Source organism: Engystomops pustulosus, chromosome 2 (genome assembly GCF_040894005.1).
Source record: "Engystomops pustulosus chromosome 2, aEngPut4.maternal, whole genome shotgun sequence".
NCBI classification, from domain to species: Eukaryota; Metazoa; Chordata; class Amphibia; order Anura; family Leptodactylidae; genus Engystomops; species Engystomops pustulosus.
Window position 1 is genome coordinate 181461693 of NC_092412.1, and position 26091 is coordinate 181487783.

The following is a 26091-nucleotide window of genomic DNA, read 5'->3' on the forward strand; positions in this document are numbered from 1 at the left end:
AGGTGGATGAGGTGGCTGAGCAGGTCAGCCACTAGAATGAGGTGTCACTGAGGCAGCGACACACAAAGCCAGGGACCTGGCACCCTGATACAATACTGCAATGCTCCCACCTCTCCAGGGGAGCACTGTCGGGCCTGCTAATCACTGGGGCAGGACATGGGGACCACTGCTGAGCAGAGGGCTAGTAATGATTTGTCTGTGCACCACAGGCCCCTGGACCTCACGGGCCCTGTACCAGCAGCTAGGGCTGTAGTTATACCTCTGCTGTACGTGATTTTCACAGCAGAGAAGCTGTTAAAATTTAGTCTTCACACAGCACAAACTACACTTCATGTTACTATTTTATTGCTCGTTTCTACTACTACACATTCCATGCTCCATTCTTCATCATGTGATGGAAGTAGCCAAGCTGGTCACCATTTAGATCCTGTTTTTACAGACTATTGTTGGCTTAGTAATAAGATAGTAGTACAACAGATTTTTATTCCTAAATATTTAACACATCACTGTACTAGTAGATTACTTACCATGTAAAAAATTAAAACTGAAAAAAGGTTTAATTGCTTTATGGTTCTGAATTTCATTAGTGAAATGGAATATTTCATTAAGAAGGTCGTTCATTCTATTAACATGGAGAAGAAATCCCCGGGATACAGAGGATTTGACTTTGGAGAATCTGGTGCATTCAAACATTACACAAATCAAATCAAAGGTGTTTTGAGAAAAAGAAAAACTTGGGTGCTGGACAAAGTATATAGAATAGCAAATTCTTCATGTGATTGTGCTAGAAGGTCACTGATCACTGAATGTGCAACCAGCAAGGTTCATTTCATAAAAATAAAATAGTTCGCATTAAATGTTTTTTGACTCTTGGAAGATCATGCAAATGAAATTGAATGACTGAATAATTGTCGTAGTGTGAATCAGAATATAGGCATCATTCTGTTTGTTTTCAAACAGAAGGAGGAGCCTAAAGATAGAAAAAGAGTAAGACTTTGTTGAAACAAATGTATTTTTTATTTGTATTCATCCAAATTGTTTTATTTTAAAAGTACTGTATATTCTAGTCTGTAAATAGAGATGAGCGAGCACTAAAATGCTCGGGTACTCATTATTCGAGACGAACTTTTCCCGATGCTCGAGTGCTCGTTTCGAGTAACGAGCCCCATTGAAGTCAATGGGAGACTCGAGCATTTTTCAAGGGGACCAAGGCTCTGCACAGGGAAGCTTGGCCAAACACCTGGGAACCTCAGAAAAGGATGGAAACACCACGGAAATGGACAGGAAACAGCAGGGGCAGCATGCATGGATGCCTCTGAGGCTGCTTAAATGCACCATTATGCCAAAATTATGGGCAACAGCATGGCCATGACAGAGTGACAGAATGAAGCTAGATAGCATCTAAAACATCCAATAATTGACCCTGACACTATAGGGGACGGCATGCAGAGGCAGCGGCAGCAGCGGAAGGCTAGAGAGTGGCATGGCGACATACCCTAAATGGACTCAGGCTTCAAACCAATGGGTAGCAGAGAGGAACCAAAGGAGGTGAGCAAGAAGCGCTCAAATAATATCGGTACATGATAAAAGTTTGCCAGTATATTTTGTGGATTACACAGCAGGGTGGCGACAAAGTTAACATGGAAGCCATGAAAACAATCCAAAATTCTGCCTGACACAGCTCGTTTGATAAGGGGACGATGTATGGAGGCAGTGAACTAGTAGTAGATTAAAGGTGCTGCAGTTAAAACTATGTTAGTTGTTTCTTGGCATGGAGCTGGCGCTCCGCTGCCAGGCGAGCTTTCGCCAATCCAAGCCCCTGTCTCTAGGCTACTCCCCAAACAGCACTTCTAAGAACCTTTCGGATAAGATCAAGTGTAGTAGCGTTCTTATAAGTTTGGGATATGGCGGGTGAGGGGAATGTAAACAGATGCGCAAGAAGCGCTGAAATAATATCCGTAAATGAAAAAAGTTTTCCAGTATATTTTGTGGCTTACACAGCAGGGTGGCGACAAAGTTAACAAGTTTGATGTGGAATGCCCTGCAATAGCTCTTGGGCGGTGTGCCTTTTATCACCTAGGCTCAGCAGTTTGAGCACCGCCTGCTGTCGCTTAGCGACGGCACTGCTGCTGTGCCTAGAGCTACCGACTGATGGCGCCATGCCCACGGATGGTAATTCGGAGGAGGTGGAGGAGGGGTGGGAGGATTTGGAGGTATAGTAGGCCTTTGAGACCTGGACCGAGGTAGGCCCCGCAATCCTCTGCGTCGGCAGTATATGACCAGCCCCAGGGTCAGACTCGGTCCCAGCCTGCACCAAGTTAAGTGTAGTAGCGTTCTTATAAGTTTGGGATATGGCGGGTGAGGGGGATGTAAACAGATGCGCAAGAAGCGCTGAAATAATATCCGTAAATGGTAAAAGTTTGCCAGTATATTTTGTGGATTACACAGCAGGGTGGCGACAAAGTTAACAAGTTTGTTGTGGAAGCCATGAAAACAACCCAAAATTCTGCCTGACACAGCTCGTTTGATAAGGGGACGATGTATGGAGGCAGTGAACTAGTAGTAGATTAAAGGTGCTGCAGTTAAAACTATGTTAGTTGGTTCTTGGCATGGAGCTGGCGCTCCGCTGCCAGGCGAGCTTTCGCCAATCCAAGCCCCCGTCTCTAGGCTACTCCCCAAACAGCACTTCTAAGAACCTTTTGTATAAGATCAAGTGTAGTAGCGTTCTTATAAGTTTAGGATATGGCGGGTGAGGGGAATGTAAACAGATGCGCAAGAAGCGCTGAAATAATATCCGTAAATGGTAAAAGTTTGCCAGTATATTTTGTGGATTACACAGCAGGGTGGCGACAAAGTTAACAAGATTGTTGTGGAAGCCATGAAAACAACCCAAAATTCTGCCTGACACAGCACGTTTGATAAGGCGGGCATGTATGGAGGCAGTGAACTAGTAGTAGATTAAAGGTGCTGCAGTTAAAACTATGTTAGTTGGTTCTTGGCATGGAGCTGGCGCTCCGCTGCCAGGCGAGCTTTCGCCAATCCAAGCCCCTGTCTCTAGGCTACTCCCCAAACAGCACTTCTAAGAACCTTTTGTATAAGATCAAGTGTAGTAGCGTTCTTATAAGTTTGGGATATGGCGGGTGAGGGGAATGTAAGCAGATGCGCAAGAAGCGCTGAAATAATATCCGTAAATGGTAAAAGTTTGCCAGTATATTTTGAGGATTACACAGCAGGGTGGCGACAAAGTTAACAACTTTGATGTGGAATCCATGAAAACAACCCAAATTTCGGCCTGACAAACCTTGTTTGATAAAGGGACGATGTATGGAGGCAGCTATATGGACGACTTTTGGAGGTAGCAATGGAGACAACGTGTGGAGGCTGCTATGGAGACAATTCAATTTGGATAGTGCCTGTATGTGGCAGTCCAAAAAATTTTTCAAACCAGTGGAGCAGGTAGGTGGCCCTCCAGAAAAATGGAATAGATTGAGTGCCTGTATGTGGCAGTCCAAAAAAGTTTTTAAACCAGAGGAGCAGGTAGGTGGCCCTCCATAAAAATGGAATAGATTGAGTGCCTGTATGTGGCAGTCCAAAAAAGTTTTCAAACCAGAGGAGCAGGTAGGTGGCCCTCCAGAAAAATGGAATAGATTGAGTGCCTGTATGTGGCAGTCCAAAAAAGTTTTTAAACCAGAGGAGCAGGTAGGTGGCCCTCCAGAAAAATTTAATAGATTGAGTGCCTGTATGTGGCACTCCCAAAAATTGTTTAAAACAGAGGACCGGGTCGGTGGCCCTCCAGAAAAATTAAATGCATAAAGTACTATAGGTAGAGCCAGTGGGCCCTGTCAAAAAATAGCCAGTTTCCTCTGCTTTACTGTACAAAGAGCAGGAGAAGGAGGAAAATGAGGAGGAGGAGGAGGAGGAGTGGATAAATTATTCAGGTTGAGCTTCCTTCACCTGCTGGAGATTGGAAATTAGGAGAAATCCATGCTTTATTCATCTTGATAAGCGTCAGCCTGTCAGCGCTGTCAGTCGACAGGCGTGTACGCTTATCGGTGATGATGCCACCAGCTGCACTGAAAACCCGCTCGGACAAGACGCTAGCGGCAGGGCAGGCAAGAACCTCCAAGGCGTACAGCGCCAGTTCGTGCCACATGTCCAGCTTTGAAACCCAGTAGTTGTAGGGAGCTGTGTGATCATTTAGGACGATGGTATGGTCAGCTACGTACTCCCTCACCATCTTTCTGTAAAGATCAGCCCTACTCTGCCGAGACTGGGGACAGGTGACAGTGTCTTGCTGGGGTGACATAAAGCTGGCAAAAGCCTTGTAAAGCGTACCCTTGCCAGTGCTGGACAAGCTGCCTGCTCGCCTACTCTCCCTCGCTACTTGTCCCGCAGAACTACGCACTCTGCCGCTAGCGCTGTCAGAAGGGAAATACTGTTTCAGCTTGTGCACCAGGGCCTGCTGGTATTCATGCATTCTCACACTCCTTTCCTCTCCAGGGATGAGAGTGGAAAGATTTTGCTTGTACCGTGGGTCCAGGAGAGTGAACACCCAGTAATCGGTGCTGGAATAAATTCTTTGAACGCGAGGGTCACGGGATAGGCAGCCTAGCATGAAATCTGCCATATGCGCCAGAGTACCAACGCGTAAGAATTCGCTCCCCTCACTGGCCTGACTGTCCATTTCCTCCTCCTCCAACTCCTCCAATTCCTCTTCTTCTGCCCATACACGCTCAACAGTGAAGGACTCAACAATGGTCCCCTCTTGTGTCTCGCCAACATTCTCCTCCTCTTCCTCCTCATCCTCCTCCACCTCCACCTCCTCCGATATGCGCTGAGAAACAGACCTAAGGGTGCTTTGGCTATCAACAAGGGAATCTTCTTCCCCCGTCTCTTGTGAGGAGCGCAAAGCTTCCGACTTCATGCTGACCAGAGAGTTTTTCAACAGGCCAAGCAGCGGGATGGTGAGGCTGATGATGGCGGCATCGCCACTGACCATCTGTGTTGACTCCTCAAAGTTACTCAGCACCTGACAGATATCAGACATCCACGTCCACTCCTCATTGTAGACTTGAGGAAGCTGACTGACCTGACTACCAGTTCTGGTGGAAGTTGACATCTGGCAGTCTACAATCGCTCGGCGCTGCTGGTAAACTCTGGATAACATGGTCAGTGTTGAATTCCACCTCGTGGGCACGTCGCACAACAGTCGGTGAGCGGGCAGTTGGAGGCGGCGCTGCGCTGCCCTGAGAGTGGCAGCATCTGTGCTGGACTTCCTGAAATGCGCACAGATGCGGCGCACCTTCGTGAGCAAATCAGACAGATTGGGGTATGTCTTGAGGAAACGCTGAACTATGAGATTTAACACATGGGCCAGGCATGGCACATGTGTCAGTCTGCCGAGTTGCAGAGCCGCCACCAGGTTACGGCCGTTGTCACACACAACCATGCCTGGCTTCAGGTTCAGCGGTGCCAGCCACAGATCAGTCTGCGCCGTGATGCCCTGTAATAGTTTTTGGGCGGTGTGCCTTTTATCGCCTAGGCTCAGCAGTTTGAGCACCGCCTGCTGTCGCCTAGCGACGGCACTGCTGCTGTGCCTAGAGCTACCGACTGATGGCGCCATGCCCACGGATGGTCGTTCGGAGGAGGAGGTGGAGGAGGGGTGGGAGGAGGAGGAGGCATAGTAGGCCTCAAACACCTGGACCGAGGTAGGCCCCGCAATCCTCGGCGTCGGCAGTATATGACCAGCCGCAGGGTCACACTCGGTCCCAGCCTCCACCAAGTTAACCCAATGTGCCGTCAGAGATACATAGTGGCCCTGCCCGGCAGCACTCGTCCACGTGTCCGTGGTCAGGTGGACCTTGTCAGAAACGGCGTTGGTCAGGGCACGGATTATGTTGTCTGACACGTGCTGGTGCAGGGCTGGGACGGCACATCGGGAAAAGTAGTGGCGGCTGGGGACCGAATACCGAGGGGCGGCCGCCGCCATGAGGCTGCGAAAGGCCTCGGTCTCTACTAGCCTATAGGGCAGCATCTCCAGGCTTAGCAATCTGGAGATGTGCACATTAAGGGCTTGGGCGTGCGGGTGGGTTGCACTATATTTGCGTTTCCGCTCCAGCGTCTGGGGTATGGAGAGCTGAACGCTGGTGGATGCTGTGGAGGATCGTGGAGGCGACGATGGGGTTTTTGTGGCAGGGTCCTGGGCAGGGGGCTCACTATCAGCTGACACAGGGGAAGGAGCAGTGGTGTGCACGGCCGGAGGTGAACGCGCTTGTTGCCACTGAGTGGGGTGTTTAGCATTCATATGCCTGCGCATACTGGTGGTAGTTAAGCTAGTAGTGGTGGAACCCCTGCTGAGCCTGGTTTGGCAAATGTGGCACACCACAGTCCGTCGGTCATCCGGTGTTTCCTTAAAGAACCTCCAGACTTCTGAAAATCTAGCCCTCGCCGCAGGAGCCCTTGCCACGGGAGCTTCACTAGTTGACACATTTGGCGCTGATGCACCAGCTCTGGCCCTGCCTCTCCGTCTGGCCCCACCACTGCCTCTTCCAACCTGTTCTGGTCGAGGACTCTCCTCCGTCTCAGAAGCACTGTGTTCACCCGGCCTCTCAACCCAGCTTGGGTCTGTCACCTCATCATCCTCCGATCCCTCAGTCTGCTCCCCCCTCGGACTTCCTGCCCTGACAACAACTTCCCCACTGTCTGACAACCGTGTCTCCTCATCGTCGGACACCTCTTTACACACTTCTTTCAGTACGTCAACAAGGTCATCATCACCCACAGACTGCGACTGGTGGAAAACCTGGGCATCGGAAAATTGCTCATCAGCAACCGGACAAGTGGTTTGTGACTGTGGGAATGGTCCAGAAAACAGTTCCTCAGAGTATGCCGGTTCAAATGGCAAATTTTGCTGGGAGGGGGCAGACTAGGGGGGAGGAGGCTGAGGTGCAGGAGCTGGAGGAGTGCCGATTTCGGTGACATGGGTGGACTGCGTGGAAGACTGACTGGTGGACAAATTGCTCGAAGCATTGTCGGCAATCCACGACATCACCTGTTCGCACTGTTCTGGCCTCAACAGTGCTCTACCACGATTCCCAGTAACTTCAGACATGAACCTAGGGAGTGTAGCTCTGCGGCGTTCCCCTGCTCCCTCATAAGCAGGTGGTGTCTCACCCCGCCCAGGACCACGGCCTCTGACCCCTGCAGTAGTTGGACGCCCACGTCCCCGCCCTCGTCCTCTACCCCTAGCCCTCGGGTTAAACATTTTGAAAATGAGAGTTATAACTTGAATTTTTTTTTTAACTTTTTTTTTTTTGTTTGTTTTTTTTTGTGTTTTTTATTTTTTAAAACCAAACGATGCTATCCTATTGCTATGGCTATTTTATAGCCAAGTATGAAAGCACACTGCTATGCCAGATGAGATGACGCTGAGTTATGAAAAAAATAAACGTAAAATAAAAAAGGAAATGGCAGACTGTGCCTAATTGAAATACAACCCCGGGCCCTAATAAATTTTCCCACTTCGGTCTTTGCGATGGATATGTGCGTCACTAAGCGCAAAACACAGTGGTCGCAAGTCTGACTCCAAATTGCTCACAATTTGCTAGTAGATGCACTGCAACAACTACAGCCACCAGCAGATCAACCAGAAATCAAATATATATAACGCTACTGTAGGCGTAATTAAGCCGTTTGTATTCTCCTATGGCTATTTTCTAGCCAAGTATTACAGCACACTACTATGCCAGATGAGATGACGCTGAGTTATGAAAAAAATAAACGTAAAATAAAAAAGGAAATGGCAGACTGTGCCTAATTGAAATACAACCCCGGGCCCTAATAAATTTTCCCACTTCGGTCTTTGCGATGGATATGTGCGTCACTAAAACACAGTGGTCGCAAGTCTGACTCCAAATTGCTCACAATTTACTAGTAGATGCACTGCAACAACTACAGCCACCAGCAGATCAACCAGAAATCAAATATATATAACGCTACTGTAGGCGTAATTAAGCCGTTTGTATTCTCCTATGGCTATTTTCTAGCCAAGTATTACAGCACACTACTATGCCAGATGAGATGACGCTGAGTTATGAAAAAAATAAACGTAAAATAAAAAAGGAAATGGCAGACTGTGCCTAATTGAAATACAACCCCGGGCCCTAATAAATTTTCCCACTTCGGTCTTTGCGATGGATATGTGCGTTACTAAAACACAGTGGTCGCAAGTCTGACTCCAAATTGCTCACAATTTACTAGTAGATGCACTGCAACAACTACAGCCACCAGCAGATCAACCAGAAATCAAATATATATAACGCTACTGTAGGCGTAATTAAGCCGTTTGTATTCTCCTATGGCTATTTTCTAGCCAAGTATTACAGCACACTACTATGCCAGATGAGATGACGCTGAGTTATGAAAAAAATAAACGTAAAATAAAAAAGGAAATGGCAGACTGTGCCTAATTGAAATACAACCCCGGGCCCTAATAAATTTTCCCACTTCGGTCTTTGCGATGGATATGTGCGTCACTAAAACACAGTGGTCGCAAGTCTGACTCCAAATTGCTCACAATTTACTAGTAGATGCACTGCAACAACTACAGCCACCAGCAGATCAACCAGAAATCAAATATATATAACGCTACTGTAGGCGTAATTAAGCCGTTTGTATTCTCCTATGGCTATTTTCTAGCCAAGTATTACAGCACACTACTATGCCAGATGAGATGACGCTGAGTTATGAAAAAAATAAACGTAAAATAAAAAAGGAAATGGCAGACTGTGCCTAATTGAAATACAACCCCGGGCCCTAATAAATTTTCCCACTTCGGTCTTTGCGATGGATATGTGCGTCACTAAAACACAGTGGTCGCAAGTCTGACTCCAAATTGCTCACAATTTACTAGTAGATGCACTGCAACAACTACAGCCACCAGCAGATCAACCAGAAATCAAATATATATAACGCTACTGTAGGCGTAATTAAGCCGTTTGTATTCTCCTATGGCTATTTTCTAGCCAAGTATTACAGCACACTACTATGCCAGATGAGATGACGCTGAGTTATGAAAAAAATAAACGTAAAATAAAAAAGGAAATGGCAGACTGTGCCTAATTGAAATACAACCCCGGGCCCTAATAAATTTTCCCACTTCGGTCTTTGCGATGGATATGTGCGTCACTAAAACACAGTGGTCGCAAGTCTGACTCCAAATTGCTCACAATTTACTAGTAGATGCACTGCAACAACTACAGCCACCAGCAGATCAACCAGAAATCAAATATATATAACGCTACTGTAGGCGTAATTAAGCCGTTTGTATTCTCCTATGGCTATTTTCTAGCCAAGTATTACAGCACACTACTATGCCAGATGAGATGACGCTGAGTTATGAAAAAAATAAACGTAAAATAAAAAAGGAAATGGCAGACTGTGCCTAATTGAAATACAACCCCGGGCCCTAATAAATTTTCCCACTTCGGTCTTTGCGATGGATATGTGCGTCACTAAAACACAGTGGTCGCAAGTCTGACTCCAAATTGCTCACAATTTACTAGTAGATGCACTGCAACAACTACAGCCACCAGCAGATCAACCAGAAAACAAATATATATAACGCTACTGTAGGCGTAATTAAGCCGTTTGTATTCTCCTATGGCTATTTTCTAGCCAAGTATTACAGCACACTACTATGCAAGATGAGATGACACTGAGTTATTAAAACAATAAACGTAAAATAAAAAAGGAAACTGGCAGACTGTGCCTAATTCTACTCAAACCCCTAATAAATTTTCCCACTTTGGTGTTTGAGGTGGATATGTGTGTCACTAAGAGCTAAACACAACGGTAGCAAGTCCCCCTGCTAATTCCTCACAATATGGTACTAGCTGCAAATAAAAAAAAAAAAAAATTATAACGTTATTGTAGCCCTAAGAAGGGCTGTTGGGTTCTTTTAGAATCACTCCTGCCTAACAGTAAGCTAATAGAACACCCTAACGCTTTCCCTGACCAGCAGCAGCTCTCTCCCTAGCGGCATCCAGACAGAGAATGATCCGAGCAGCGCGGGCAGCGGCTAGTCTATCCCAGGGTCACCTGATCTGGCCAGCCAACCACTGCTATCTACGTGTAAGGGTACCACGCAAAACGGCGGGAGCTGCCATTTTCTCGAGCGGGCGAAATACTCGTCCGAGCAACGAGCAGTTACGAGTACACTAATGCTCGATCGAGCATCAAGCTCGGACGAGTATGTTCGCTCATCTCTATCTGTAAACTATACTGTATAAGTAGTAACATAATAAAAAAATAGAAAACTTAAGGTCATTAATCAAATTCTGCCCCATGCCTGCAGATAAAAGGGCAATCCAAAGCATAGGTGGTTTCTGCATCACTATTTAAATTGTTCAATTTTATTTAGAACTAGTCATTTTATATTATTCTGAATGTACATTTCTGCTGATTTTATGTCATTTTGTTATTAACAAGTTCATGCTGTTTCTCAGGTAAGTACAGAACATATTGTTCTGCACATTTTTATTTATTTTGTTTGTCTATGCCATGAATAATCGGCTTTCTTCCTTTAATTTAATATGAGTTTGCTGCTTTCCTATAGACTATGGACTGTAACTCAAAATGTTAAACCAGAGAAACTATATTGACTCTTCCCTGCTGCAAATGCATGATTTGTGCCTAGCTTGATAAACAGACAGTGAAGTGTTGTATCTTTTGAGATTGTGCCTCTTCAGTTTTTTCCTAAGAGCTCTCTTTATCATAAGAGAAAAAAGACTACAAGTGTTATTACTGTGTGCAGCCCATGAGGCCTAGTAAGACAGTACCAGAGTGAATTGTGAATTAGCAGCTGTCATGGCAACGCATACTTGAGAACACCAAGGTTCTGATCACTAAAATGAAACATAAACTGTCAATTTGGAAAGACACAGTACTTCAATTGGAGCTCATATGAGCCTGACTGTTCATCATATTGGGAGAACACCAGACCAGTGGTTACATGAATTATGGGTCCTCTTACACAGTAAATAACTGTTTTGATAAGAAAACTACAGAGGGTAAAAGTGATGTCAGTGGGGTATTGAATCCTAATCACTTTTCTAGGAACTTCAGAAACTTTCTTGGTGAGATGTCAACACTTTGTGGAAATCCCCAGTTTGAATGGGAGGTGAGCTGCAGTAACAGAGTTCAGCCATTACACAGAATTTCAAGCTCTGTTCTCTGCGTTACTTCTGTCACCTAAAGCTAATAGAATCATCTGATGGATGGTTGATGTCATTAGTAAATGTCATCTATATATTTAAGCTCTTTAACCCCTTGGTGCAAATGGATGTGAATGTATGTCCACTTTGCAACTAACTTAATGCAAACAGACATATATTTACATCCATCTTCTGGCACCGGCTCACGTGTGCAATTGGAGCTGCCTCCAATCGCGTGTGTTAATCTCTCAAGCATGACCGTGGTGAACATAGTAAAGAAAAAAACTTAAAAAAAAATATTTTTCATCTAAACCCTTCACAATAAATGTTCTAAAAAGTGATTAAAAAATGTTACATCCCCCAAAATAGACTGCTGAAAAGAACCAAGCTTCTCACAGAAAATAATCCTTTTATCAGTGTTACAGTTCGGAGGGGACAAACTGTCTGAGAGTCTCGTTGGGAAGAGTCTGTGGACCCTCTGGACCAATGCGGGAGGTGATGGAGCTAGCCGCAACCCGGCACCAGAGACTAAATGGCACCTGGTCTTCCCCAGAGCCTGATGCAAAGTGGGATGGTCTAGCTGCGGAAGGGTGCCACCAGGTCGTTCCACGGGTGCTACTAGCTCCATCACCTCCCACAGTGGTCCAGAGGGTCCACAGACTCTTCCCTAAGAGTCTCTCAGACAGTTCGTCCCCTCTGAACTGTGAAAGTAAGATCAAAGTCACGGACCCTGGCACAGTCAAGGATCTCATCAAGGATAAAGACTGTGCCAAGGATCCATATCTATTTCTGGCGGATTTTTATAGCGTGGTTGCCCAGCGGACTCAACTCTTTACTTATTGGGAAGAGCAACTTGGCAGAGCTGCCTCCATGCTTCAACAGCTGCTTGTCTCATGGCTGCCGCAGGCTCCATTCTCACAGCTTCCCAGGGCTTCTCCTGCTTTCCAAAAGCCACTCCAGCCTGTCTCCATGCCTCAGCAGCCGTTTGTTTGCCAGTGACTACAAGGCCGGCTTCCATGTCTGCCTGAATTGGCTCCGGCTTTCCAAATGCAACCCAGTGCTGCTTCGACTTTCCAAAAGCCACTCCAGCCTCCACATCTTTCCAGTACTGCTCCGGCTTTTCAAGAACCATTCCAGCCTCCGCAGCTTTCCAAGAGCCATTCCTGCCTCCGCAGCTTCTTCCCGTCACCAAGATAAATTGGAGAAGGCGGAACAAGTGGAAGAAGAGGCGGAACAAGAGGCTGAAGAAGACGAGAAGCGGGGCCCTAAATGGGCGCGTACTGTCACGGTTGTCCCCGCGATCCATGTACATTGTATATCTTACTCATACACTGTCCAAAACAACAACAGATCCATTTTTATCAGATGGTCTTATAGTGATATTCTGATTAGCACAAAGATCTTTTAGGGTGATATATTCCCCCTACAGGATTTTCACTGTACAGTACAGAACTGTAGATTTATAATAATATTTTCCACCAAGTTTTGAAAACTATCCATGATGTCAGCTCTAGTCTTCAAGGGATCATATTTGGGATTACCAGTGTTGGGAATTGCACTAACCACCTCTGAAATTTTATTCTCTTGCAATGCATTATCTGCAGGGTTGGACTGGGGTGCCTGGGGCCCACCAGTGAAATTGATTTTGGGGGCCCACCTAGTACTATATAGAAATATTCTGGGATAAGGAAATTTCTAAGCCCTAGAGGGGGCAGTGCATTGATGTATAAACTAATCCCTTTCTCCCTCCCTCTCTGCTAGTGCTCGGCTCTTTGTTTGTGTACATGGACTGCAGTGGTGACGCTATCTCAGGGCATTAATGTTAGGATAGAGTTACCCCTGGTTTCCTGGGCTACAGCTGGTGGCTGGGCTGTGGTTAGCAATGTAAGTGTGCGCATTGTACACCAACCTTCCAATAAAGAAAAGCTGAAAACCTTTACAAGAACTGATGACAATAACCCTACCCTGGGTTACTTACAGTGTACTGTCACCTGGATAAAACAATGTCCCACACTGTACTTCTAAAGAATCTACATAAGAAACCCCTCTATGCCCCCAGCATATATAAAAAATTACATTCTTGCCCCCAAATATATTACTATACCACTAAAAAATCATGTGTGGTGTTGTTACAGGGGATATTATTCATAACTGGACCCTCTGCTCTATTATTATATATATTACATATAGTGTAAATGGATACAGTATATACTGATAGCAGCCACTGATATTCTGGGGTGAGATGTCAGTGTGTACTGAAGCCATTGGGTCATTAACATACCAAAAGGCTTTGAACAGTAAGAAGCCACCATGAACCAGGTGTGAGATTCCCTGCACACACTGGGGTCTATCCTAAGAGGGTCTTAGGGTGGAGTTATAGGTGGTGGGCAGGGACTACACACAAGGATATTTAAGCATGGTAAAAACAGAAATCAGGCTCTTTTGTCTCTTGCTCCTGACCTCCCCGGACGTACAGCACTTACCTTAGGAACCAGGTCATATATTGTGTGTGCTTTCTGTGTATGTATATAACTTTATAAGGGTAATTATAACATAGTACTTATTATAATATAGTAGACTTTGTACGTGTACCTATAGATATTCCAGGTGTTATGTGTTTTACCATATATATACATAGCTAAGTGTTTACAGTGAGTGTGTATATATTAGTGTAACTATATGTATAACCTGTAGCCGTATCCGATTCACACGTGGATCTGTGCCCTGCACGTGTATTGGAGTAGATATATAGATGCTATTGTGCATGAGTCTCTATATGTATATGTACATGTATATGGTCAGGTACTGGATGTAACTCCTGCTTCAGGGTACATCCAGGAGTTTCTGTAGTGTTAACTATATATTGTATATACATACACATTACTGCGTCCGGGAGGGGTTAGGAGAAGAAGGTTTGTCTCTATTTATTTTGTATTGTATTTTATGTAGTTATTTTGTCACATGTATGTTGTTAGTAAAGTCTTTTTGTATATAAGTATCTGCGAGGGTTGTATGTTATTCCTGTGATATTTGAAGGACTGGAATAGGTGCTTATGGTAAATAGCACAGACTAAGGGGCTGGACAGAACCACTGCAGCCTAGAGGAGCTGAACAGAAACCCAATTCCCCAACCCCCCTTTATCAATGGCGAGCCAGGCCCAAATGTCATGATCCATCTATAGTAGGATATAGTGATGAAATTGTTGTTATACTGTGAACTTAGGTTACTAGACTGGGTAGGTTCGGACAGGTAGCACAGTTTCATCTGAGGCCTAGTATGAGTGTGATTATTGGCAGAGAATCTATATGAGTTCAGTTCTTAGGATTCTGGTTGTTTTCTGTTATCAGACCCTTGTGAGGTGACCCCGGTGTGAGGGTCTTTGCTTTGTATAGTCCTTAGTACAGGAGTAACACAGATCGCAGGGATACAATGACTGGCAAAGTGGAACATGTGATTTTTGAAAAGTTGAGTAAATGTAGTTCGTTTAACCCTGTGTTATCTAAGAAAGAGGAATCTATTGAGCTGCTATGGGAATCCCTGGTAGAGCAGGCGAGTTCCTATGATAAGTTGCATATTGCTAAGCGCAGTGTATTGAACCAGACATCTAAGAGGCTCCACATGATGGCCAAGCTTGTGTGTGTATTTGAAGAGGCCATTAGCAAGATGGAGAAGATAGATGGAGACCAAGGATCAAAGGTTCCTGAAGATTTGCATTGCAATTGTTGTAAGGAAGGGGTTAAACAGCTGTGCAGCTTAGAGACAAAATTGGAAGAGCAAATGAAGGCTATAAAAGAGCGGGAAAGCCGCATGCACACGCTACAGTCTCAGGTCGCTGAGAAGGAGAAGTATTATGCAGATGTGGATAAGGTGTTTATACAGTTATACATGGAAATATCCGAATATAAGCAAAAAGCAGCAACTACTGAGGTGATTATTGAGAACTTGAAATGTGAAATAGCAAAAAGGGATGAGATCATCTGTAGCAGGCAGACGTCCATCAAAGAGTCTTTGCCCACGAAACAAGTTTGTGTTTCGAGTGCAAACAGGGGGAGAGATGAGACTGAACCTGCGGCTGCTACAGATCACTCCACACCCCTGCTTGTTACTAGGCCTGGACTAATGGGCAGTGTAGTGGATGGAGGGACAAGCATTGCTGGTGGGATAAATGGAGGATTAGGAGGCGACTCTGAGACGTCAGTGATCAGACATAACCTGCATGTGTGTGACAGTAATGTACAGGAATCGCAATCTTCCCATAAGATGGAGAGGATGCAATATCTGTTGAATATATGTAAATATATCCCAAGCTATGATGAAAATTTAGATCCCTTCACTTCCTGTGACACGTTTGAAGGTTATTGTAAGAAATTTTCTGTTCCAATGGAACATCGCATGGAGCTGTTCAAGCTATGGCTACCAGCACATCTTTACCAAAGATATGAGGCCATAGGGAAAGCAGCCCCCAGTAATGGCCAATTTCATGATGAGGGAGACAGACTTTCCATCCTCATGAAATTGGTAACAGGGCATTTGGATGTCACCCCAGACATACTGGTTAACTTCAGACCAACCATCTATGATGAGCCCTTGTCTCTGTGTGGGAGGTTTGAAGTTATGTATAGAAAGGTGACTAAGAATCATAGTCCAGGAACCCCACAAGGCATGATCCGCATGTTTGTGGAGAAGTTTCCATATCTTGACACCACAATTAGATTGAATGCAGCAAAAGAAGCTTCACTCATGGAGGCTGCCCTGGTGATAGAACAGGTCAGACAGGATCTACTCAAAGATAGAAGGTCTATAAAGATCAGGAAACAGATAGCAATTCACCCCAGACTGCAAGGAACCCATGTACAAAAGAAAGCATCTCCCAGCCAAATACTGAGGAAGTGGGGGAGTGTTAGGTGTTTTCACTGTTTACAGTATGGACATATAAAGAGGTTCTGTCCACAAAGGGTTAACCTGTATGAACGGGGGATGGTCTCACAAAATGAGGGGCACAAATGTGTGGCTTCACATGGAGCAGGACCACACAACTGTACAACAGACAGCCCTACTGGGAATCTGCTGCAATAGGCTTAAAGTTGGGGATCCATAATATACTTGGCCAAAATTAGTAAAATCATGGATTCCCCATATATTGGCCAGGATGTGTATTGTAAACCTCATTAGCTCTCATTGCTTGGTGATGAGATTCTATCACCTAGAGGGGGAGGTAGGAGGTTTACTGTCCCTGAACCTGTGTAAATAGTCTGTTTGTAACAAGTGTTAATGAGGTCCAGTCCTTTTGTTTTCAACAGCTCAGAGGAGCAGAAGTGCAAGGGAAGTGTATTGTTCAGTCATTTATGGCTCAATCCTGAAGTCAGGCCTCTGCCTGTAAAGACAAAGGTGTTAATCGTAAATAACAAATTTGGTCTTTTCTTTATGTTTGCATATTTGTTTTGGCAATATGATGGTTCTTAAGCTAATGTTGTACGCAGAACTCTCTGTTCTCAGTGATTGGATATTCACCTGGTAACATGTTGGACAGTTACAAAATAATATCCACTAAGATTGGTTGTATAATCTCTCTAATTTCTGGCACCTCAGTAACTAAAATTCGGGTAGAGGGGTGATTACCTGCCCCTGTCTAAGTGCAATAGGTCTCAGGAAAGAAAGTGGTCAACTATCTCTAGGATCTATAGAGCGTACAGTGTAATTCGCCAGCAAAGTCCGCGGCGCAGCCAATAGTCCGTGGGGCATAGCTCTCGCTATTGGGGATTCTGCAGGGAGTGGGTAAAACCACGGTGAACTGCAGAGGCGCATTACAAAGACTGTTCAGTCGGACGCGGGTCTTTTAAGCTGCCGGTCAAAGGGGAAGCACCATAGGAGTGACATTCCCAGCCTTGGTTTATACCGTGTGATCTGAAGGTGCCAGGTATACAGTATATAAAGCTTGCTTTTTGCTAACCAATGTCTTAGTGGTATATCTGAGGTAAAGGCTCTGTCCACAGGGGGAGAACATCATGTCTCCTGATTGATGAGGTGAGAATAAACCATGGTGGATGTGCATAGAATAAATGTATTGCAGGTTGTGTTCTGTATCATGTGACAATCACTGAGGATTCCTCCTCTATGCGGTGTCCTCTTCCATTGATCATTCCAGGTGGGAACACACAGAGAAGCAGCGAGTGTCTGTCTACTGAAGGAAGTGCAACTAGCCAATCCCTCTTCTACAAAGATGGCGTGAAAGCTGGAACCATCCATCCAAAGATTGGGCCAAATATGCGAATGAACTTGTGATGTGCACTCAAGACCATATGGACTGTGACCTCTAGATGAAATATAATCTTAATGTCTTTCTGTTTTTTATTTTACACCCATACATGAAAGGGTGATTTTTGGTTGTATTTGTCTTTATTTTGTACTTAGTTTGTTTTATTTTATGTCAAACATCATCACATAGAAGAGCAGACTCCAGCATAGTGTGTCAGGCGTCTGACATCAGGGGGAGATGTTACAGGGGATATTATTCATAACTGGACCCTCTGCTCTATTATTATATATATTACATATAGTGTAAATGGATACAGTATATACTGATAGCAGCCACTGATATTCTGGGGTGAGATGTCAGTGTGTACTGAAGCCATTGGGTCATTAACATACCAAAAGGCTTTGAACAGTAAGAAGCCACCATGAACCAGGTGTGAGATTCCCTGCACACACTGGGGTCTATCCTAAGAGGGTCTTAGGGTGGAGTTATAGGTGGTGGGCAGGGACTACACACAAGGATATTTAAGCATGGTAAAAACAGAAATCAGGCTCTTTTGTCTCTTGCTCCTGACCTCCCCGGACGTACAGCACTTACCTTAGGAACCAGGTCATATATTGTGTGTGCTTTCTGTGTATGTATATAACTTTATAAGGGTAATTATAACATAGTACTTATTATAATATAGTAGACTTTATACGTGTACCTATAGATATTCCAGGTGTTATGTGTTTTACCATATATATACATAGCTAAGTGTTTACAGTGAGTGTGTATATATTAGTGTAACTATATGTATAACCTGTAGCCGTATCCGATTCACACGTGGATCTGTGCCCTGCACGAGTATTGGAGTAGATATATAGATGCTATTGTGCATGAGTCTCTATATGTATATGTACATGTATATGGTCAGGTACTGGATGTAACTCCTGCTTCAGGGTACATCCAGGAGTTTCTGTAGTGTTAACTATATATTGTATATACATACACATTACTGCGTCCGGGAGGGGTTAGGAGAAGAAGGTTTGTCTCTATGTATTTTGTATTGTATTTTATGTAGTTATTTTGTCACATGTATGTTGTTAGTAAAGTCTTTTTGTATATAAGTATCTGCGAGGGTTGTATGTTATTCCTGTGATATTTGAAGGACTGGAATAGGTGCTTATGGTAAATAGCACAGACTAAGGGGCTGGACAGAACCACTGCAGCCTAGAGGAGCTGAACAGAAACCCAATTCCCCAACCCCCCTTTATCAGGTGTCCCCCCCCCTCCCAGTGAATTATTTTAATTAATTAATTTATCTATTTAATGTACCTTGTAATTATTTTTATACATTTCCCCTACTGAAAAATGTGTTATATATCAATCTACTAATTATTTTATACAAAATGTACTAATACCTTTTTGTACCGTGTCCTAATTATTATTATACATAATAATCCCCTCCAAATTATTAATGAGCATATAGCATCCCTTCAATTATACATTTGTACAACTTGTCTCCTATTTATCCATTTACACATAGTATCCGCACATTATTTAACCACAGCGCTGGTTACTGGGAAACTTCATGCTGACACGTTCCCTCTACATATTGTTTTATTTCTGTGTATTGTCCTCAAAACACCTTATATGCTTTCACCTTTATGCATTCTCCAAACTAGTTCATGTATGTGTATATATATATATATATAGGTTCAGTGAAGAGGCAGCACTCCTTGTAGTAGTGAAAGGGGTGAAGCTTTATTCCATAAAAAGCAACGTTTCGGTGTACTGTTACACCTTTATCAAGCATAGTGTGAGTAACAAACAGCCAACTATTTAAGGACCAACAGACCTGCTGATTGGTCAATGGTAAGTGACAGTAATTCAGTGTACATCATACAGAAAAGTGACAAACAAGTAATAACATTATTCATATACATGTTATAAAGTGACCAGTAGTGCCAATATATTATTATGAAGTGTACCATCATCATAAAGTGACATAGTGTAAAAGTAAACACAGTAAAACACGCCCATCGGTTTGTAGACCTCCTTCACGTGTCCTCCTACTCATTCATGAAAAACAATTGTTTCAGCTTGGCCACCTGTTGTATCAAGCCATGTTCATTGCCAAACAGGAAGTGTATACTTTGACCTCCAGGAAACCGGAAGTGAGGTAATCGGCTTGGATGGTGCATGTGTATTTAAGGTATTGAGTAGATGGCGGCCATCTTGGATAAGGGCAGCCCTCTTCTCATTAGACCAACACCAATATGACAAGAGGTAAGTATTAAAATACCATTATTTTAAGCGCACGTTATGTGGATCAGCACGTATTGTTCGTCCCCAGCCACCTTCATAGAGGCTGTGAAACATGATATTGGGGATCTTAGACCTGATATGACATTACGACACACTAATATGACTTCTGAGGAGATAGATGCGTTGAAGGTATTGGTCCATGATGGCGATATCACTATCAAGCCAGCCGATAAGGGCGGGGCTATCGTCATCATGGACACCTCAGCATATTTTAATGAAATCCATCGACAATTAAATGACACGTCTGTTTACAAGCTTCTTCCAGGTGACCCCAAAAAATAATTGCACGAAAAATAAAACTCCATCTAGACAGAGCATTATCAGAAGGCATTATTACAGAAAACATGCACAAGTACCTAACTGTTCCATACCCGATCACACCGGTGATATATATCCTCCCAGAAAAAAAAAATTGATTCAGTTCCTAGATGTTACAGTATCTTATTCAGAACATGCATTATACACAGACCTATTTGTCAAAACCACAGATAGGAATACCCTACTAAAATATGACAGTGCACACCCAAGAAGCATGTTAAAATCGTTACCTCTAAGTCAATTTCTTCGGGTAAAAAGAATTTCCAGTGACGACAATAAGTATCCAACATGGAGAAAATGTCAAAAAAATTCTTGGAAAGGGGTAACCCTAAAAGAATTATTGACAAAAATAGGAATCTTGCCAACACTTACAATAGGAAGGATTTACTTAGACCTAAAAATAAAAGGCACAACTCCAGTCGAATTCCATTTATTTCTACCTTTTCCGATAAAAGTGACCGAATATCGTACATAATAAAAAAACACTGGAATACACTAGCGAAGGAATCCACCGGTGTGCCTGAATTCCGTAATCCCCCCCCTCTTCTCATACAGGCAGGCCAAGAATATTGGTGCCCGTATTGTGAGGTCAGATGTGGGACCATTAAGATCGTCTATACAAACGGGTCTAATGGGAATTACACGCACTGGGAGTTTCCCATGCAGATCATGCATCAACTGCTCACTGATGCAAAAAGGCGAGTCTTTTACACATGAAGGAGTTTCTTACAAAATACGACATTATTTAACGTGTACTAGTGACCATGTAATTTACATGTTGATATGTCCATGTGGACTAAAATACATTGGTGAAACCACGAACGAATTCAAGGTCAGGATTACACAGCATAAATATACGATACGTAAAAAGAGACGGGATCTTCCCGTCAGTCGACACTTTTTTGAAAAAGGACATAACGATTCACAATTGCGCTCTATCCTCATTGATCACATTCCTCCATTGAGAAGGGGTGGTGACAGGGCACAACTTCTCAGAAAATGTGAATTAAAATGGATCCATCGATTAAACACACTCCATCCATATGGTTTGAATATTGAATTTAATATAAATAGCATAATCTAACACAGGAGCAGACATGGTGGAGTGTTGGCATCTTGGCCTGAATGTATTCTTTGTTCCTACCATCTCTTGTATTATGTAACGCTAGATTGTTCTTTAAATCCAACTAATACCTATGTCTTTATATCTACAGAGTTCAAGACATATATTGAAAACCCCCATCGGATGGACCATTTTTCCCACGTCTCCCATTCAAATTTGATTGGCCCGGCATAACCCTCTAACAACTCCCCAGACCTTCATCCACGACCTTATGAGGTGGGATTTTCATCCCAATTGGCGATTACATGTTCGGGACAATGGTTATATATCCCCATCTTGCTTCAGGTCTGTCGTCCGATGGATCCTGCGGCACTAGGGAAGTACTTGGCACGAGTGAGTCCTCTGTACACTGGGGACGAACAATACGTGCTGATCCACATAACGTGCGCTAAAAATAATGGTATTTTAATACTTACCTCTTGTCATATTGGTGTTGGTCTAATGAGAAGAGGGCTGCCCTTATCCAAGATGGCCGCCATCAACTCAATACCTTCCATACACAAGCACCATCCAAGCCGATTAACCTCACTTCCGGTTTCCTGGAGGTCAAAGTATACACTTCCTGTTTGGCAATGAACATGGCTTGATACAACAGGTGGCCAAGCTGAAACAATTGTTTTTCATGAATGAGTAGGAGGAGACGTGGAGGAGGTCTACAAACCGATGGGCGTGTTTTACTGTGTTTACTTTTACACTATGTCACTTTATGATGATGGTACACTTCATAATAATATATTGGCACTACTGGTCACTTTATAACATGTATATGAATAATGTTATTACTTGTTTGTCACTTTTCTGTATGATGTACACTGAATTACTGTCACTTACCATTGACCAATCAGCAGGTCTGTTGGTCCTTAAATAGTTGGCTGTTTGTTACTCACACTATGCTTGATAAAGGTGTAACAGTACACCGAAACGTTGCTTTTTATGGAATAAAGCTTCACCCCTTTCACTACTACAAGGAGTGCTGCCTCTTCACTGAACCTATATTGGAGACCCTGGCCACCGGCTTCTGCACCCACCGCTAGCTGTGCTGCTCTGGATCTTCTACTTATATATATATATATATATATATATATATATATATATATATATGTGTATGTATAAACTCACTCAGCTGAGCTCATGGTCTCACCGCTTCCCCCACGGTCCTGTCGCTGCTGCTGTTGCTGCTGCGGGCGCTGGTGCCGAGATGCACGGCCATGCATCTCATTTACGTGTGCGCTGGAAAGCAGCCAGCCCCGACGCACACACATCTTTTGGCTGCAGCAATAGTACTGCTTCCAGTACTATTACAGCCACTGGCAGGGGACTCAAATGGATACGAACGGAGGCCCCTGCCATAGTGCAAGGTGTCGGGGCCCATGGGGGGTTTAACCCCCCCCCCCCCCGCCGATGGGCCAGACCGACACTGTAGGGATGAAATGGTGCATTGATCCTTCACGTCAAATCCTTCATATTCGTTTTTTGTTTAAGAACCTCCTCTTTATTATACAGAAAATGTTTCTTAAGAGTTAAAGGGCTTTACCCACAAATCATAGTTAAGCCCTTATCGGTGGGAGTCCCAGTGATGAGACCCCCACAGGTGACGAAAATGAGGGGTCCGATGGGGTCCCACTTACCTCAGTTGGACCCCCGATTGAACGCAGATGGCCGTGCCCCACTGTGCTCCATACATCTCAATGGAGCTGACGGAGATCGCCGAGAGCCCCATTGAGACCACCACCACCCCAGCAATTTAGGCCCTACTAGTCACTTCATTTGTATCTTGCATCTTCATCTTCTTACAATTCTTTATTAACAAACTTTTATTAATTTGTTTCCCAATGTTCTCAAACATACATTCTGTTCACATAGAGGCAATGGAAAAGGGATCTCTTAGATACAGCGGATGCATTCAAACATTATGCAAACATCTCATAGGTGCTGCAGGAAAAAGAAAAGGTGATGGACAAATATAACTACTGAAGGTCTACGCATTACCATACAATAGTAAATTTTGTGTCTGAGCAGAAAACGGGTTTCCCCCACTCTTAGATTGCCATTGGTTTGCTCTGCCTGGGTGTTTGTAGATATCATTGGCCCTTAATTATTGGTAACTATATCACCTCTTAAAAACCAGACCTGCCCAGCAACACGACCACCCTGGTATCAGAATTCCTTTTAACTTATGGAGATTGTTTACAGATGATTACAACCTCTAGAATTATAGTTTGCCACCTTTGGCAAATTGTTGAATGTTTTTGTTAAAGAACATCTACCATCAGTTTTACTGATGTTCCTCAGGACTTATTATAACCCACAATTACAGCAATATACAGTTATAAAAATTGTGCTAATTTGTCTACATCACCGAAGCTCCCCATAGCTCCTTGTCTTTTAATTTATTCACTTCCCCCATTTCGATACAGGTCCCCGTCCACAGTGTATAGAGCAGGCAATGGACGGGAACAGGGGGAAGCCAGGGGGTGATGTAGCCCCAGACTAATTAGCATCCTTTTTATAACTCTATATTGCCGCAATCACGGTGTATAGAGTTATAATAAAATAAGGCCTGAGGAACATCATTCCTCAGGAACGTCTCAGTGGGACATGTCTACAATCAGTTAAAGTAAAGTAAAAGTAAAGTATAATAATGGATGGATATTTGAAAGTTAAGAATTTTTGATATCTAGCAAGTGGGCATATTATTGGTGATGACCGCCAGGCTGCCAGAAGGTAATGAACTAATGAATTTCATGGATGATAAGTACTAGATTGTTAGAGAGAGAAAGATGAAGCTCATGGTCTATAATAAGATATAATAGGGGTGTGTTTACTGTTCATACACAGAGGCACTCCACTGTTTGTTTCTGCCACTGAATCTAGTTTTATTACTGCATTCAATTATTGTGTCCTTTATTGATTCCTTACCAATCTGCAATTTTTGGACTATGATGTTTGAAAAATCTAAACTTATATACAGGTAGTTGTATAATGTACACTACAAATAGATGTAAGCAAATCATAAATGGTTAAGTTGTTAAGGTGATCCTAATTTTTTTGTCTTATATTTCTATATATTCATCACCTTTCCTCATCATATAGGTGTCATATGCTATTCAAATTATCCATGAAGAATAACAAGGTTTAAGTACAAAAGCAGCATAGCGAAATAGTATAAATTTTCAGTTTGTGCCAAATTTATGAGAATCACCAAAATAGAATCTCCCATGTTTTACCCATATTAAAAGAGAGACTGCATGACAGCTCAGTAGTGTATGCTCATGAAAGAACATTACCTCTACTGTCTGCATATTTTATTATTTACAATATAGGCCGGTCCTATCTTTTTCCCCTGTACGGGGAATGCCTGACATCCATTGCCGTTTATGGGAGACCTATGTATGGCTGCAAGCTTGCAAATTCTATAAAAAGTGATCAAAAGGTCATACAGTCCTAAAAATGGCAGCATTGAGAACATCATCAAAAGTCACAAAAAATTACACCACCCACAGCTCCATAAACGGAAGTATGAAAAAGTTATTGGCGCCAGAAGATGACAAAATTAAAAAAATATATATTTGTACAGGAGGTTTTAATATTTGTAAATGTATAAAAACATCATAAAACCTATACAAATTTGGTATCTCTGTGATCACACCAACCCAAAGAATAAAGTAGAAATTTAATTTGGGGTGCACAGTGAAAGCCGTAAAATCCAAGCTCACAAGAAAACGACGCAAATGCGTTTTTTCATCATTTTCACTGCATTTGGATTTTTTTTCCAGCTTCCCAGTACAAGACATTAAGTACCATCACTATGAAGTGCAATTTGTTGTGCAGAAAACAAGCCATCACAGAGCTCTTTACGTGGAAAAATTAAAAAGTTATAGATTTTTGAAGGTAGGGAGTGAAAAATGGAAGTGAAAAAACTAAAAAGGGCCAGGTCATTAAGGGGTTAAAAAGTCCAGTACAGATCAGGCTTGGGAAAAACTTGCAGAAAAGAAGAGATTGCAGAAGAGTCTGTGATTTTTGAATAAAAGTCTCAAAAACCCCACAGATTCAGATACCATTATATATTTTAACAACTAATCAATCTGGAATAAACAAAAGACACGTACAAATGTCCTGACTAAAGAAAACAACCTCTATTGTCTTGCTGAAGTTGCTGACATTTCTTTAAATCCAATAAAAAAACAAATGTGTAAATTTTAAGTGCAGTTTCACGTCATGTCAAAAGTATTGTCGGAATAATGGGGCATCTATAGGTACCAGTAATAGGGGAGCTCTTACATTTTTGGTGTAGCTGAGACATGGCTAGGATTCATGATTGGGGGTCAGTTTTCACCTTCTTAAACTCTTTCAGAAAGATTTGGCCAGTAAGAGAGGAGGTGTTGTAAAAGTCTACAAGACACCCTGACCAGATGGATTACAGAACATAGGGGGTCATTAATCGATTTATCTCAGAAGTTAATATGTCAAGGAATGTCAAGAGCTACCATTAGGTCCATAATAAATGGAACCCACATAATAAACACTTATAGATTTACATAGAACCAGAGTGATGTATAACAGACGTCCACATAATATACAAAATGTTGCAAAGAATAATCAATTTTATTGAAACAAACACTGTTAAAAACACTTAAAAAGCACGTATCCTAGACACAATCAGGGTTTGGTTACAATACAACCAAAATAGAACCCCTCCACACTATCGCCATGACAATAATGTTGCAAATGCAAGAAATACAAATGAACCACATGCAGCCCCCAGTACTAGCAGGATAGATAAATCCAAGCAGAAGACAGAGGCTGAAATAGCCTGCAATCAGAAAAATCATAGAAGCACCATGGCATGCTAATGTTATCTAGCTTGCAACAG